This window comes from Chelonia mydas, chromosome 1 (assembly GCF_015237465.2).
Source record: "Chelonia mydas isolate rCheMyd1 chromosome 1, rCheMyd1.pri.v2, whole genome shotgun sequence".
NCBI lineage: Eukaryota > Metazoa > Chordata > Testudines > Cheloniidae > Chelonia > Chelonia mydas.
The window spans coordinates 264,281,670-264,298,679 of NC_057849.1; the positions used below are offsets into that span (position 1 = coordinate 264,281,670).

General features: G+C 41.2%; 1 long non-coding RNA gene across 1 annotated transcript; it reads left to right on the plus strand.

Annotated features, from left to right (window-relative positions):
- Nucleotides 1-5,847: 5,847 nt before the first annotated feature.
- On the plus strand, nt 5,848-13,068 carry LOC122465592. Its single transcript, XR_006290538.1, has 3 exons — nt 5,848-8,946; nt 11,279-11,325; nt 12,744-13,068. It is a non-coding gene; the product is annotated as an uncharacterized LOC122465592 (long non-coding RNA).
- Nucleotides 13,069-17,010: the final 3,942 nt, after the last annotated feature.

Below are 17,010 nucleotides of genomic sequence, written 5' to 3' on the forward strand. Positions count from 1 at the left end.
TTAAACCCCTCCTCTCTTTCCTGATTGCCCCTCCCCCCAGGACCCCTGTCCCATTCAACCCCCATTCCCTACTCTCTGACCGCCCCGATCCCTATCCACACCCCTGACCACCCCCCGAACTCCCCTGCCCTCTAGTCAAGCCCCGCCCCCCCAGTTCGTGAAGACAGAGGCAAAAAAAGCATTGAGTACATTAGCTTTTTCCACATCCTCTGTCACTAGGTTGCCTCTCCCATTCAGTAAGGGGCCCACACTTTCCCTGACCACCTTCTTGTTGCTAACATACCTGTAGAAACCCTTCTTGTTACTCTTAACATCCCTTGCTGGCTGCAACTTCAAGTGTGATTTGGCCTTCCTGATTTCCCTCTGCATGCCCGAGCAATATTTTTATACTCTTCCCTGATCATTTGTCCAGTCTTCCACTTCTTGTAAGCTTCTTTTTTGTGTTTAAGATTAGCAAGGATTTCACTGTTAAGCCAAGCTGGTCGCCTGCCATATTTACTATTCTTTCTACAAAGCATGATGGTTTGTTCCGGCAACCTCAATAAGGATTCTTTAAAATACAGCCAGCTCTCCTGGACGCCTTTCTCCCTCATGTTATTCTCCCAGGGGATCCTGCCCACCAGCAGACAATCAAACCCATTTCACATAGACCACTGAATTACCTTCACAAAGTTGCAACTTTTTGTCACCACCAGGTGTGTTTCCATTTGAACCCAAAAGGTGGAAGGCTGTATAGCCACAATCAAGCAAAGCACTTAAGCATGTACTTAACTTTAAACACACAATGACTTTAATAGGACTGCTCATGTGCTTTAAATTAAGCATGTGTTTAGGTGCTTTGATGGATTGTGGCCTCACTCAAACTACTAATCCCTAAACCACCTTGTTCCCAAGTACAGTTTTCTTATGTGCTGGTTATACACTATGTGATACTCAGCACCTTTGAGAAAGACAGACAGATTGTTTTCTGAGTACTAGAGTTTAATTTTAAAAAGCATGCAAAAGTTATATGAAAATAGAATAAGATTTCTAAAAAGTTGGGATAAATTTATGATAACTGAAAGGATGGATGTGATACGTTTCATGTACTTTACGCAAAGGCTTAAAAAACTCTGATGGAATGCCTTGCACATAAACACAGATTCATTTCCAGTTCTGCATTATCTAGACTATGATTAGCCACCATCTCAAGACAGTTTCACGCAAAGCCTATTAAGAACATGTTTAGCCTGAAGTAAGTCAGAGCCTAATTCTTACAATTAGTAAGAACAAGTTACAGAAGAAAAAGTGGGACCAGCATGAAGCAACCTAAATATTATAAGCAACATCTGACACAAATTGTTCAAAAGAATATTTTCTTAGGGTTCAGCAAAACACAATGTGCTGGACGAGCACAAGTCCCTGGGGCCGGATGCGCTGCATCCGAGAGTGCTAAAGGAGTTGGATGTGATTGCAGAGCCATTGGCCATTTTCTTTGAAAACTCATGGCGATCGGGGGAAGTCCCGGATGACTGGAAAAAGGCTAATGTAGTGCCCATCTTTAAAAAAGGGAAGGAGGAGGATCCTGGGAACAACAGGCCAGTCAGCCTCACCTCAGTCCCTGGAAAAATCATGGAGCAGGTCCTCAACGAATCAATTCTGAAGCACTTAGAGGAGAGGAAAGTGATCAGGAACAGTCAGCATGGATTCACCAAGGGCAAGTCATGCCTGACTAATCTAATTGCCTTCTGTGATGAGATAACTGGCTGTGTGGATGAGGGGAAAACAGTGGACGTGTTGTTCCTTAACTTTAGCAAAGCTTTTGACATGGTCTCCCACAGTATTCTTGCCAGCAAGTTAAAGAAGTATGGGCTGGATGAATGGACTATAAGGTGGATAGAAAGTTGGCTAGATTGTCGGGCTCAACGGCTAGTGATCAATGGCTCCATGTCTAGTTGGCAGCCAGTATCAAGTGAGTGCCCCAAGGTTCGGTCCTCGGACCGGTTTTGTTCAATATCTTCATTAATGATCTGGAGGATGATGTGTATTGCACCCTCAGCAAGTTTGCAGATGACACTAAACTGGGAGGAGTGGTAGATACCCTGGAGGGTAGGGATAGAATACAGAGGGCCCTAGACAAATTAGAGGATTGGGCCAAAAGAAATCTGATGAGGTTCAACAAGGACAAGAGCAGAGTCCTGCACTTAGGACGGAAGAATCCCATGCACCGCTACAGACTAGGGACCGAATGGCTAGGCAGCAGTTCTTCAGAAAAGGACCTAGGGGTTACAGTGGACGAGAAGCTGGATATGAGTCAACAGTGTGCCATTGTTGCCAAGAAGGCCAATGGCATTTTGAAATGTATATGTAGGGGCATTGCCAGCAGCTCGAGGGACGTGATCGTTCCCCTCTATTCGACATTGGTGAGGCCTCATCTGGAGTACTGTGTCCAGTTTTGGGCCCCACACTACAAGAAGGATGTGGAAAAATTGGAAAGCATCTGGCGGAGGGCAACAAAAATGATTAGGGGACTGGAACACATGACTTATGAGGCGAGGCTGAGGGAACTGGGATTGTTTAGTCTGCGGAAGAGAAGAATGAGGGGGCATTTGATAGCTGCTTTCAACTACCTGAAAGGGGGTTCCAAAGAGGATGGATCTAGACCGTTCTCAGTGGTAGCTGATAACAGAACAAGGAGTAATGGTCTCAAGTTGCGGTGGGGGAGGTTTAGGTTGGATATTAGGAAAAACTTTTTCACTAGGAGGGTGGTGAAACACTGGAATGCGTTACCTAGGAAGGTGGTGGAATCTCCTTCCTTAGATATTTTTAAGGTCAGGCTTGACAAAGCCCTGGCTGGGATGATTTAGTTGGGGATTGGTCCTGCTTTGAGCAGGGGGTTGGACTAGATGACCTCCTGAGGTCCCTTCCAACCCTGATATTCTATGATTCTATGATAATGTTCTTTTAAACTGAAGATGACCATTGACTGATATATAATATACTTTCTGGGTTTCTCCTAAACAGTAATAGCAAAATACTTCATATCATAAGATGGTGAAACTTGGGAGCCAGTTGGGTTAATAAAAATATGTAAAGAGACACAATTAAAATAACAATAAATATATTATCTTAAACATTATTGATCTGTATTTGAAAAGCTGAAACAAATCTGTCAGTCTTGTTTTATTTAATTAGCTTTGTTGACATATTCAGTCTCTGCAAAACTTAAAGATCCAATTCAATAGTGAACTCTCCAAGTGCTTATTCTACAAAAGGGCCATCTCATTATGCAGCCAATTAAAGTGATTTGTTTGTTCATGATGGATTCTAATGCAGAGACTTGTTTTCTTCCAATAGTTACCTTATACTAAGAAGCCAAATTGGCACAACTTTTTAATTACTACAGTTCCATAGGGAACAACAAAGAAGTTTGTGAAGCTGATAATTCATTAGAGCCAGTGAACCAACAATATAGAACATGAACCATTTATACAACTTTCAAAACAAAAAAAGTTAGAAATGTTGCAGCATCAAAATCAAATGTAAAAAATTAAAAAAGCCAGAGATTTGTTTAAACTATTCCTTCTGTTTAAATGCCATATAGGGAAAAGCAAGCAAATCACTAAAACTGCTATACAACTAACCAAAAACCAATGTTTTAGTCATGATTGTTCAAATACACACATTAAGAAATAAAAGTCTACACTGAAAAGTTATAGCAGCATAGCTACATTTGTCATGGGTGTGAAAAAACACAACCCTGACTGCCATAGCTCTGCAATCATAACCACCAGTGTAGACACAGTTCTGTCAATGTGTAGCAAGGAGGTGTGGCCTCCCTCAGAGAGTGACAAGGAGGGACCACAACACGCCCACTGGTGGGCCGAACCAGGAAAGCCACATCCACCCTGCCAGAAGCGGAAGGGCAGGACGGGAAAGGGAAGTAAAAAGGGCAGGCCCTGAAGCTATGTTGGGTGGGAGTCACCACAGAAGACAGGTGCATCCTGCCTACTGCTGAAGCCTGCAGAGGAGCTGCCAGGGCTGCCTCCTGAGGACTGGCTGGATCTCCCTGGGCTGCTGGCAGACCAAGATGCCAAGGAGCTGCTGGGGTTGCCACCTGGCCAGAGCTCCCTGAGATGACAGATACAGGTACACCTGAGGGGGAGAGTAGCAAGCAGCCCAGGGAAACCAGGCAACAGTCTGGTTGGGAACTGGCCTGATTCAAGGTCAGTGTATTGTGGGCCAATCCCTGCTGACCTAGTAGTGGACCACTCTGCCACTGTTAGGGGCCTGGGCTGGAATGTGGTGGAGTTGGGTGGGCCTGTGTCCCCCCTACCACCTCACCCCTGGGGTGGCAGTACTCCCCCTCCTTAGGCCAGGAGGCCTGTGCTCGTTGGGCACCCCTACCTGAGCCCCATAGACTGTGCTCAGTGCTCACCCTTACCTGAGCCTATAGACTTTATTGGTGCTAGGGTTGCCAATTTTGGTTGGATGTATTCTTGGAGATTTCATCACATGATGTAATCTTTAATTAAAGATTAATCTTTAAATCCTGGAGACTCCAGGCCAATCCTGGAGGGTTGGCACCCATAACTGGTGCTTACCCTCACCTGGGGCTCATAGACTGCTTAGCTGCTCTGGCCTGATTGCAGGACAGAGCCTACTCTGGTTGCTGCCCCACTGGCTGAGGGCATGGGGCTCAAGGACTACTTAATTACTCTGTCCTGATTGCAGGTCAGAGCCTACTAACTGTTTGATACCCTGCCCTGACCGAGGGCCTGGGGCTCATAGACTGCTGTATGCTTCTGCCTGGAGGACTGGAGCAATAGGTATAGCTAATTCCCCCCTTTGAGCTCACCTTTACAGGTATGTGACGGTGAGGAGGCATGGCCACCCTCAGAGACTGACAGGGAGGGACGGCCACACAGCCTACACAATGGACTAGAGTTTCCGTCAACATAGCTAACTTCGTCTGGGGAGGTGGTATTCCTACAACAATAGAAAACCCCTTCTGTTGGTGCAGGTTGCATCTGCACTATGGGGTATATTGGTATAGTCTCTGTTGTGTAGACATATCCTAAGCAGTGGCGGAGCTAATAATCCACTTCCAAAGTGCAAGAGAAGTCCCAGTCTGTAAAACCTACAACACCAAAGTATTCTGGAGAATTAGGTCAGGGCCCCTGCAAGCTAGATAAGTCCCAAGGGAGGTAGCATAAGGTCCACCATAGAAATGTAAATTTATTTTGGGGCCAAGCCCTAATGGGATTGTTAAAACAATGTGGTAACAAGTTGATTATCCTGGTGACTATGACAAAGGGGGCCCGATTCTCCATTGCCCTACACCTCATGTAGTCATTTACATAGCGTAAAGTGCCACCAAATGAGAAGGGGGCGAGGGGTGTAGTACATCCTCTGTGCACCCATTTTGCTATGATATCTTTAAAAGGCACAAGGTAACAGAGACTCAGGCCCAGGGATTTTAAGGGCTTGTCTAGATGGACAGTCAGTGCGTGGCAAGCCACAGTATAAATCTACAATGCACTAGTGAGCCAAGCACTAGCTACCCGTGTGGACCCTGCTACTGAGCACCAAAGTTCCCTGGAGCACTTTGACCTACTCCTATTTCAAACAGCTGTAAATAAGTGTAGCAGAGTCCACAGAGACAGTTGGGGTATGTCTACACTGCAGTTAGACAACTGTGGCTGGCCCATGCTAGCTGACTTGGGCTCACAGGACTTGGGCTAAGGGGCTGTTTAACTGCAGTATAGATGTTTGGGCTTGGGCTTCAGCTCAAGCTCTGGGACCCTCCCATATTGCGGATCCTGGAATCCAGCCTGAGCCTGAATGTCTGCAATGCAAATACACAGTCCCTTAGCCTGAGTCCCTTAGCCCGAGTCAGCTGGCATGGGCCAGCCATGGGTTTTTAATTGCAGTGTAGACACACCCTTGGAGCCAGCAGGCTAGTGCACTGTAGATTGACACCCCAGCGTGCTGTGCACTAACTCTCTGTCTAGACAAGCCCTAATATTCTGCAGTCCTTTCCCTTTCAGCATTATGCCTCCGTGTGAAACAATATTATTGCTATTTTTGTAGGCAAAATTAGGATATAAACATGTTAAAATATTTGGCAGTAGCTCATGAAATAATAGAATACAGTTTTGGAACTGGTGAATCCAATATACTGTAGATGCTGTAACGGGATAGAAGAAATGGAGTTAATGCAAAAAAAAAAAAAAGAGAGAGAGAGAGAAAAAGATCTAGATACATCTCATTAACAGCTTAGTGCTGTATTTGCATTTTTGTTTAATACTCAAATATTGAAGCACTGCAGATGAGCCATAACTTTAAATTCTCTAAAAAATAAATAAAAATTAGATAAATGCAGATGATATGCAAATAGTCACCTGGAACCAGTCTATTGTTCAGCAGTTAACGAGAGCGGGAAAGTGATGCAGGTGCTCATGAAAAGCCTTTCCTATAAGACTGTATGCCAATGCATAAGTTCCTTCTGAATTTTTCCTTGAATTTATTATACAGGATATATGAGGTTGGCTCATTAACTGGGAGAAGTTGATGCATCGGTAGATGGGGAAATACATGCAGAAAACTGCAACCATATAAAGAGCAGACAAACACAGTATAATTGCACAATACTTGGGCTATTATACGAAAAAAGAAATAACCTTTTCTATTTCCAGTTTTGCTTGATTATCGAATAAAATAGGAATATCACCAGCACTTAGGATAGTATTTAGATCTTCTAAAAATGACTCCTCCTAGAGCAGAAGAGACAGTTTCTTCATTTATACCCCAGATTACAAAAGCATTTTAAAAATCACCTGTTCACTTTCAGTTTATTTCCTGTCCCGATATTCCTGGATTGGTTGTTAGTTATGAAAGAGATTTATGCTTTAAAACCATCGTATTTATTTCCTTCCCTTTAACAAGTAACTATAAAATAAGTATAATTTTCCTACTGTGCATTTTGAGTGTCAGAATAGGCAATTTAAATGTGAAGCTTCAAAACACTATTAATGCTGCAATTTTGTGACAAAACACCTCTCCATTTTCAGTGCTTCTTGCTCTATTTCTTCATTCCTAATGATTTATTGTATTATTTCTTTGACTGTAATGGTTAGGGCCCTAAGTGATAGGCTTATTTTTATATTTCCCTCACAAATTATTTTATTTTAATCATGGCTGCTTCTGCCTTTATTTGTTGATCAGCAAAGGGGAACTGAGTGGAAGTCCCATTTTCCCCAGCACCTTTGTGAGATTGTCTCTCCATTCACTCACTGTGTATGAAACCTGAATACTAAGATGGTAGAGCTCGCAGTTTGCCATAAATGTCTCCAGTCTCGTTACAGAGTGCCGACCACTGCCTTCCATACCTGATGACAAGAGGGAAAAACTGTCACAATCACTAACATGAAAATGCAAGTAATGATAGAGATTAGAGAGTTTGTTGATCATTAGCTCTAAATCCTTCAAATGGAATGAATTCAGTTTCAACAAAAACACTGTTGTTCAATAAGCTTACCCATCTCTGCTTTCCTCACAAATATACTACAAGCACAAGTAACCTCTCAGTACTCAGTGTGTGGTATATACAACTGCAGGCTATGGGATAATGCATCTGCCTCACTGAGGTAAAATGTAAATTATCCAGCAACCTGCTGCTGTTTGAAGATATCTAAAGACCATTTAAATTTTAAATAGGCATTCAAAATCCAGAGGACATACCACCATGCCTACTTTATAAATATATTTGCACTGAAAACATTCATGGAAGAAGGCATTGAACACACTGGACATTTATAGAAGTACAATGTACTTTCAGTGTACTTTGACAGGTTAAAAGGGATGACTAACATACAAAAAATTTAGCCTGAAAACTAGGACATCTGTAAAAAAACAAAATATGCACCATTTACATACACACACTGTGTGTGAGAAATAATTTTGTGTATATAATAACACTAATAATATTTAGCTCTTGCATACTACTTTTCATAATTCAACCTCAATTAATTATTACCATCAATATTCCCTTTTACAGAAGGGGAAACTAGGGCACAAAGACTTGAAGTAGCTTTTCCAAGGTCATGCAGCAGGTCCATGGTAGATCCCAGGTCTCCTGGTCCCTAATCACTACCTCCTCGACATGGCGGCTATAAATGCATTTTAGCAAGGATGTATAGCCACTATTAAAGCTAAAAGCATATTTCTCTCTGGATCAACTGGCCTGTATCCCCATGAAGAAGCGTAAGCAGGCCTAAAAAATGATAGTCCTCTAGAGTGCACCTGAATAAGGGACTCCCAGTCCCATGTCTTTGAAACACAGCTCTTAAGGGCTCTGGGTAATGAAGTCCATAGAGTGCCACAGGGGGCCTGGTTCCTTGTGTGAATGCCCTGAGAGGTGGAAAATTCTTTGTAGGTCTCAGGACGTCTATGAGTTGGGAGGGCTGTGCCCCATGCTCACTCCATATGTGGCCAGATTCTAGCCATACTTAATGACATGTCTGAAACTCTGTTGTCTCATGACCACCATTTTCTAATACCTAGCTTTCAGTCTCCCCTGGGTTTTATTGTAGGGAGACCTGAGTCTTCAGAGAGGCTGAAACAACAGACTTACATTTGTATAAGCGAAATATTAAATAAATGTAATTTTTTTTAGAGAGTTCATTTGAAAGAACCCATCAACTAAAATTTGTTTCCTTTGTCCAAAATAGCCACCTTTGTGTTCTCTGATTGCTGCCATCAGTCACAGGTCATCCCATCTCGGCCATCGCAACCCATCCCTGACACCCCTTTCTCCACAACACACACTTTCACTTTTTAGTTCATTCAGATTGGTTATTTCATTGTAAGGCTGTTCTGACTTTTCATTCATCTTTGAAGATACAGAATCATATCGGAAAAGGCTGCACTTCATATCATCTCCTATCCAGTGCCCAATAAACAAAGGTTAGTCATTTTCTTTTTGCGTGGAGTTTGCACAATGTTCTGAAAAGAGAAGGGTCAGCAACAGAAACGAGAGAGAAAGAGAGAGAGAGACTAGAGACTAGCACTTGAATAAGCTATTTGACCTGACTGTTGAATACTAGAGGCAATGGCTGTACAAAATGATATCTCAATTTTACCACATTTTCCAGCATAAAAACAAATGCCAGAAATAAATGTGGAATAATAAAGTTCTATTTTAACAAATCTATTTGACCTTTATGTCATATGATGACATTTTAATTTCATTGCCTGACATTTAGCAAACCCTTAATGGTCTTGAAGAAGTTAATGATAAACAAAATGTTTTAACATTTATCTTGAATATATACAAACAAATAAAATAATAAATAACACCTTTTGTTTTAGCCTCTAAAACTGACTGCAGTGGTGATTTTTAATTTTATATTCAGCATTTATCCATAGCCTTATGAGTAATATCTCTCCCTAAAAAGAATGGGAATTTATTACTAAGGCCAGGACAACAATACTGATGGTAAAAACAAAAGAAAAAACGTCCATGAATATGCCTCAAAAAGTTTCGATTGGTATGATAGTCATTTATATTATTCCTATTGGTGTAACAATCATTTATTATATTTCACAAACTTCTCTCTCCTTCATACCCCTAACCTGGGAAGCCACCTTTATTGGAGTGGTAGTACTATGATGTCTTTGCGTATTTCCTTCAGTAGAATCATGTCCCTGCCAGCTACTTGCAACAAATCCTATAGGAACAATTCTGAAATACTCTCATTCATTTGGCACAATGGCATATGGAAATTTTCTGCAACACTAATGACTATGGTTGTAATTTTTAGCCAAAAATGTCAGTGTCTAGGATTTAATTAGACTGTAGCAGGATTTTTAAAAGGACCCTCTAGTTTAGTTAATTAATTTGGCAGCTCTTTTTTTCATAGAACATTGTCAAATCACTTTTTAGCAGATTTTATTTTTTAAAAAGTTCATTGTTGGGTAGAACTGGTTGGATAATACCTACAAGAGATTGCAAAATATTTTTGACAGTAAAAGCAGTTCCCAAATTTTTAGTGCTAGTGTTTATTGTTCATGAGTATTTGGGTTACTACCAGGTATTTGTGAAAGCATTTGCAAACCGCAAAAGTAGAATGAATTTTTGCATGATTAACTATTCATCCAAAATTCTCACCAGAAGTGCATTCATTCTTTGCCATTTGCTATTTTCTTGTTTAAGAAGTTTCAGGCATCCAAATAAGAAGTGGAAAAATTACCAAGTGACTTAGGTAACCAATCACATACCAAAAATATCAATCAACAAATAATCAAAGTGAACGTTCCACAGGCTGACATATTTTTGTAGCGACTACTTGATGAACATTTATATATAACAAGTACTTTTGTAGAAATCATGATTGGTTTATAAATGAATCATAAATAGGAAAAGGACAAAAACTGAAGGGAGTATTGTTATCAAGAAATAATTCAACCAGCTCTAATTGTTTGCCACACTTTCTTAGAAATGTGAACTCTTTATTTTCCTTCAGACTTTGGGCCTGAGCCAGCTCCAATGGAAAGACTCCCATCTTCAGTGGGAGTTAATTTGGCCCCACTGTCCTCTTCCATTAAGGCAACATTAAGTTTTGACTCTGTTATGAATGAAGATGTAGTTCACTTGGCTATATAACTTAACAACATTTGAAACTTGTTCTTCTGCAGTTTCCACGATATGCTATGCATCCGATGAAGTGAGCTGTAGCTCACGAAAGCTCATGCTCAAATAAACTGGTTAGTCTCTAAGGTGCCACAAGTAGTCCTTTTCTTTTTACGAATACAGACTAACACGGCTGTTACTCTGAAATTTGAAACTTGTACAGTGTCTTATCATGCTAGAACATCCTTGTTTGTGCCTTGACATTATGGATGATTCTAGCAATAATTTTTATTAATAAATGGCTCCTGCAGAGCCAACAGGAGGAATGCAAAACATTGTAACATTATAAAACTAAAAGGAAAGAAATGTAGACATTAGAGATGGAAAGGTCCTAATAGGTCATTTAGTTGTATTCTATTCTATTTTATTCTGTGTAGGGTCTTATTCCACCCTCATCACCGTGGTATCTGAGTACCTTCCAGTAGTATCCTAAATAAATGACCAACATCGAATGTGTGGTTTGTTCTCTCCTCATGTTCTTATTGTTGGGGAGGGAAGTAAGATGGAGGGAGGTGTGGGGGAAATTGTATGCAGTGGAGTGTTTTCGTTTGGCAGGGTTTTTTGTTTTTGTTTTTAATATTACATCCTGCTCTGTATTTATGTTAGAGAATGCAAGGTTGAAGAAGTCCACCTTGCAGCTGGAGCAGAAGGAGGTGAGGTTTGTGTTGTTTGTTCCTGGGGGGAGTTCCTTCCACAGTCTCAGACTGTCCCACCAGAAAGTTCTGCCTGATGCGCAGATGGGTTTTACCCTTCTGGTAGAATGTTTCATTGTACCTGGGGAGCAGAGATGTTGATCACAGTCGTCATCCTGGACCTTTAGGTGATCTTTTAGATGGTGTAGGCCATTGAGCACCCTGAAGATAGGGATTGAGAACTTGAACTTGATTCAGTATATAGGGAAGCCAGTATAGACAGGGGGTGGCAGGTTTGATTAGAAGACTTGTTTAGTTCATTGTCCTCTAGATTCTTCCCTGACAGTACATTTTCCAGAGCTTCCACAAATTAGGCTGTGTTGAAGCAGGGTTCATCTCTTGGTATGTCATTGATTACTACCAACCTCAATGAGTTCCTACCATGACGGAGGTCTCTGGGTGCTCCTATAATATAAATACATAAATATTAATGAAAACAACTTCCCTTAAGAGTCTGGCCCCAGGGGTATCATAGGAACTGCTACTCTGCCACTATGCCACCAAGGGATCTCTCTTGATTTGGGATGATCCTCCCATAGCTGGCTATGCCAGCATTTGAAATGCTTTCTCCCAGCAATGAAAAATGTAAAGCTGCCACACGGCCAGGAAGAGGCTAGCTCCTTATTTTTATATTTACTTGTAAAGTGTCATGCACACATAGTGCTATATAATAGTACTTTTTCATTTAATTTCACAGGATCTGAGTGGTATTAAAAAAAAAAGACTGATTTGTAATCTAGAGGACTTTCTCTGGTGGCTTGTGTTTTTGGGCCTAAACTTTTTGCAGTGATCATTTTATTATTAGAGATCTGAAACGTGATCATACTCAGTCTCGCTTATTAAATTTAATTAATAATTTAGCAATTTCCCTTCAAACAGACCATTGACCAAAACCATGTTTTCTTAGGAAGATTTCTTGTTTGATATTCTGTGGGTGCATCAAAGCAGGTGCCAATCCACCATTACTTCCAAGCTAGGAAATGAAAAGTTTCCTCTTCCATTAGCACAATGAGTGCTGAGTGACAATTTCTGTTCTCAAGGGTAGTTGTACAGATACTCCTGATGACCTCACAAACTTGGAAATTCAGGACTTTCTGGAATTTTTACATGGCTCTCATTAGAGATGGGTTTGAACCAAGATGCTGGAACCAAATATACTCAAAGTCTGAGGAAGTTCAGATCTGTATCCATATCTGGAGCACGAGACTTAGGCCCATTTCTCATTCTAAACAGAAATCCTGTTATAAAGTCAAGTCTAAAAGTGTAAAAGCAGAACTGTGGGGAAGATTTTTTTTTTGTTCAGTTTTATCTTGACATGAGCCAAAATATTCCTTTTATTCTATTCTCTTCTTTTATTCTCTTCTCTTTCTTTGTGACAGTTACTCTGCTGAGAAGTTACACATTGCTCTTTCCTGTGGAGAAAATTAAAAACAAGCTTTCTGGCAGTTCCAGCTCTGCAGCACATTCTAGATACTGAATTGTGTCATACTGTTTAAAAGACAGACTACAATACATCTCCTGAAATGGAAGAAGCTGTGACTTTTTAAGTGCAAAGGGATCAATGAAAGGATGACAGGAATATGGACTTGCCTGAGACTGCTCTTGACACACAAACCCGGACACTGTTACTAGCTGTAGCATACTGTAAGAGTCGGTAGTTTATGACTGAGATTAAAAACTATAAACATGAATATGGCCAAATAGATGGGGGGGGGCATGAATCTTACATTTGTGAGTGCAAATGGGCACTCAGGTGTGCCAAATGGAAATGGTCAGCTAGAGCATCCAATCTGGCTGAGCTATGCTTGGTGCTGGATTGAAGGGAGGACAAAGGTGGTTTGGCATTACTTTTGCAGCTTCTTGAGACCAACTGGAGCCTGGGTTCCTGGCGTCAATTAGAGCAGCCTCAGGACTCCTCTAAGTTGTGTCTGGATATCTATAGCTCAAAAGGACTGAGTTATAGTGTTTGGGACCTGCTGGAGAGCAAAAATCCTCTGGCCTAACCTCCTTTGCTGGGAGACAGGATGATGCAAAGATTCTATGCCAGTTCTGTTTCATCTATTGATTCCTCCTATGTTGGGGGAAATAGCAGGAGGCTGATTAAGCAGGCTTTACTATCCTTTTGCACCTCTGGAGTAGCACAAACATGTCATAGTGGAGCCAAAGATCTGGCCCTGATGGTCTGAATGAGCATTTCTATGAGATTTGCACATGCAATTTAGGCAAATACTTTTAAAAAAAGATAGTCTCAAATTCTAACATAGTAAAATAACCCAGATGATTTTTTTTAGGTGGTATTTTATTTAAATATGCATTGATAACATTAAAAGATATATACTAAGCTATGGGGGGAGATGAGCTCAGCATTGGAGTTTTTGATAGAATGACAAGGCAAAAGCTGAGATGTATGTAAGGGAGGAACAGAAAGGAAGAAGAAAGCAGTTGAGGCGAAAAAACTCTAAGGCATTGGCTAGAGATTAGCAGTAGGAACCAAGAGGAAAGAATGGATTTTGGTGAGATGTTAGAGTAAGAAGTGACAGGATTAACCAAGAGCTGGGGTGTGTGAGAGACTGAGGGAGAAAAGTAGGTTTGACAATGGAGACAGCGTGAAGAAGATCCTTAGCTCTAAACCTTAAACTGCCTCACCAGTTGGTGGTGTGGCTTTACCCACAGCTAAGACATAACTGGAAGCACATGACTCAATTGTCCCCTGCTTTTCCCAGGTCTGATAAGTGAAGTTTGCCTTCTGCTGCCGCTGAAATGCTATTGGACAGGTTGTTCTCTGCTTTTGCAGAAGTTCTGGATTGTTTTGCTTCAGCTGCGTATTCCTTAAAGGAATATTAAAGGAAAATAGTATTTGTATCTGTCAAGGGCATCAAGCTTCAGTGTATCTTGAGGTTATCTGTTTTTCTGCATACTTGATGGGGTTTTTCTATAAATTTCATTTTGGGTTTCTGTTTTTAATCTGGGATATTTTTCCTTACATTTTTTCAGAAAGATAAGAGCATAAGAACATAGGACTGGAAGATACCCACCCACTTCCCTCCCTCCCTCCTGAGTCAGAGTCCAGTTCCCTGACATTGCAGGCAGTCACTTAATATACAACTCAGTTGCTTCCAGACATGCTCTAGGTGCAATCTTAAATTGTTTTCGTAGACAATCACTCTCTTGGAAGTATATTTGGTTTTGGCTAGCCTTCCCAGAAGTATCTCAAAGTGTCCAGCTGTAAAGTCTTGAGGTAAAATTGCTGGATGCAACCCCAAAATAGTGTGATGACTCCACTGGGAGTCAAGACTGTATTGTAGTCATTTAGTTTAGCACAGGTCAGATTGGCTAGGCCTCACAGTGGTATTTCAGGAACCTAGAAGGAGTCCAATAACTTCTATTGTATGTGCAATACACATTTCAGTATATTCCTCATGTTGCTTGACTTCTCACTTAGAAGATGAGCTGCCCTCCAAGGTTGATGCCTGGATTGGTGATTGTGCATTTTTCAGTATTACATAGGCTTCAGAAGCCCTTGATGCCTGTGTGGGATTTTTGAAGACCTCCACTTCCACTAGCTCCCACCCCTCAGGTACACCATTCCCTTTAAGCCAGATCACAGAGTCCAGGGCACAGCTGAACCTATTGTACACCCTGGTGTTTGCCTTATTATGTGGCTCTGCCCACCTTAATGTTTTACTAGCCTCATGAGTTGAACGGTTGTGGTAGGTTTCTAGTTCCAAGTTCATGTCCATCACTGACAATTCTATTGCACCACCAAAGTTTTTGGTGCTCACGTGATTGCCACCCATGTAGCGGCATTCTTTGGAACACAGGTTTTGGAATTTGTTGATCTTCCATTCTACTGATATGTCCGTACAAGAAAGCAATGAAAACCGAACCAGTGCTGATAAAGGCAGTTTCTGGGTTTGGCTTCAAATATCCCAAGAGGGCAGAAGCGGGAGGAGAAAATGGAGGAGGAAGGGGCATGAGAGTGGAGGAAGTGGGAAGGAAAGTTAATCATAGAGAAAATGAGGTAGGGGGACAAGGCAGCTTAAGAGACTTAATTGTGAATAGGACATAAGCACAGGGGCCCAGAATTCTTATGGATAGGAGAGGGATAACCCACTGTTGTTTTAAGGGCTTTTTATTGTTAATGCTGTTTTTTGTTCCATTGAGCATGCCTGGTGGGAAATGTGTGAATGTTTGGGGCCTGGTAGCTTCAGGGCATGTTTGTTTATATGTTTAAATAGAACATAGTTTGCCACTAGTGAGTTATAGTTAAATACTAGGTCAGCTTACTTTTAAAAAAAAATCTCTTTCTCAAAAGTTGTGAAATCGCTAAAATGCAGGAAACTGTATCAGGTTCTTCATCATTTTCTGGGACCCAGTTCTGATGTTCCATCATTACCTATTTTTCCTTGTCTGCTCCTCTGGATCTATGCAAACTGCACACATTCACTTTCCTTTGTTGGCTTTCGGCTTGCTTGAAGGTCTGAATTTTGCTTCAGATACATTTTTTTTTCTCACATCGCCATTCTCTTCCTCACACTGGATCTTGTCACCACAAGAAATGCAATGCTCCATCATTGCAGGATGTTAAGCTCTATCCCAATGACCATTTAAAAAACAGTGAGTTCTCCCTCCTATACAAATTTACTTTAACCACTGCACACCACTTCTCCTGCCTTGCAGAGCCAGGGATTTGTTTTATGTTATTGGTCTTACTTGAAAAAGGAATTGGCCGTTGAGATTGTTGTGGACTATTGCTCTTGAGCAGGGGAGGTGATTTAATAATCCAGTCACTGAGCTCAGGACATTCTGATCCTTTCACATGCAGAAGCACTGACCCAAGAGTAGAGATCTATTATTATTCCCTTGGGACAAGGATTGCGGAGAAGTAATTTTCTTTTACTTATTGGTAACTGTTGACCATTTAAAATGAGCGCACATGGTGGCAAGTACCATATACTGTCAAATGTGTACAGTCCACCATATCATTAGAGGGTAAATAAATGGATGGGATAGCTCAGTGGTTTGAGCATTGGCCTGCTAAACCCAGGGTTGTGAGTTCAATCCTTGAGGGGGCCATTTAGAAATCTGGGGCAAAAATTGGGGATTGGTCCTGCTTTAAGCAGGGGGTTGGACTAGATGATCTCCTGAGGTCCCTTCCAACCCTGATATTCTATGATTCTATGATTATTTCTGCCTCACCAATCAAAGAGCAGGTTGCTTGGTAATCACTTATGTGGACCCACAAAGTGTAATTATGTTTACAGACATCAATACTGAACACCTCACTTCCTCTCTAACATTAACAGTTTTGTCTTTGTACTGTACACAGTACCTTCCAAGGGCAGAATTCCATTAGCATATTTTGGGCTCATCAAGAGGAGGGAAAAAATCAAAGATAAGAAGGGTTAATGATTCTTTCAAAATATTTTTATTACTAGAACTGTAAAGAGAACAGGAGGACTTGTGGCACCTTAGAGACTAATAAATTTATTTGAGCATAAGCTTTTGTGAGCTACATCGGAAGTGAGCTGTAGCTCATGAAAGCTTATGCTCAGATAAATTGGTTAGTCTTTAAGGTGCCACAAGTCCTCCTTTTCTTTTTGCGGATATAGACTAACACGGCTGCTACTCTGAAACCTAAAATGG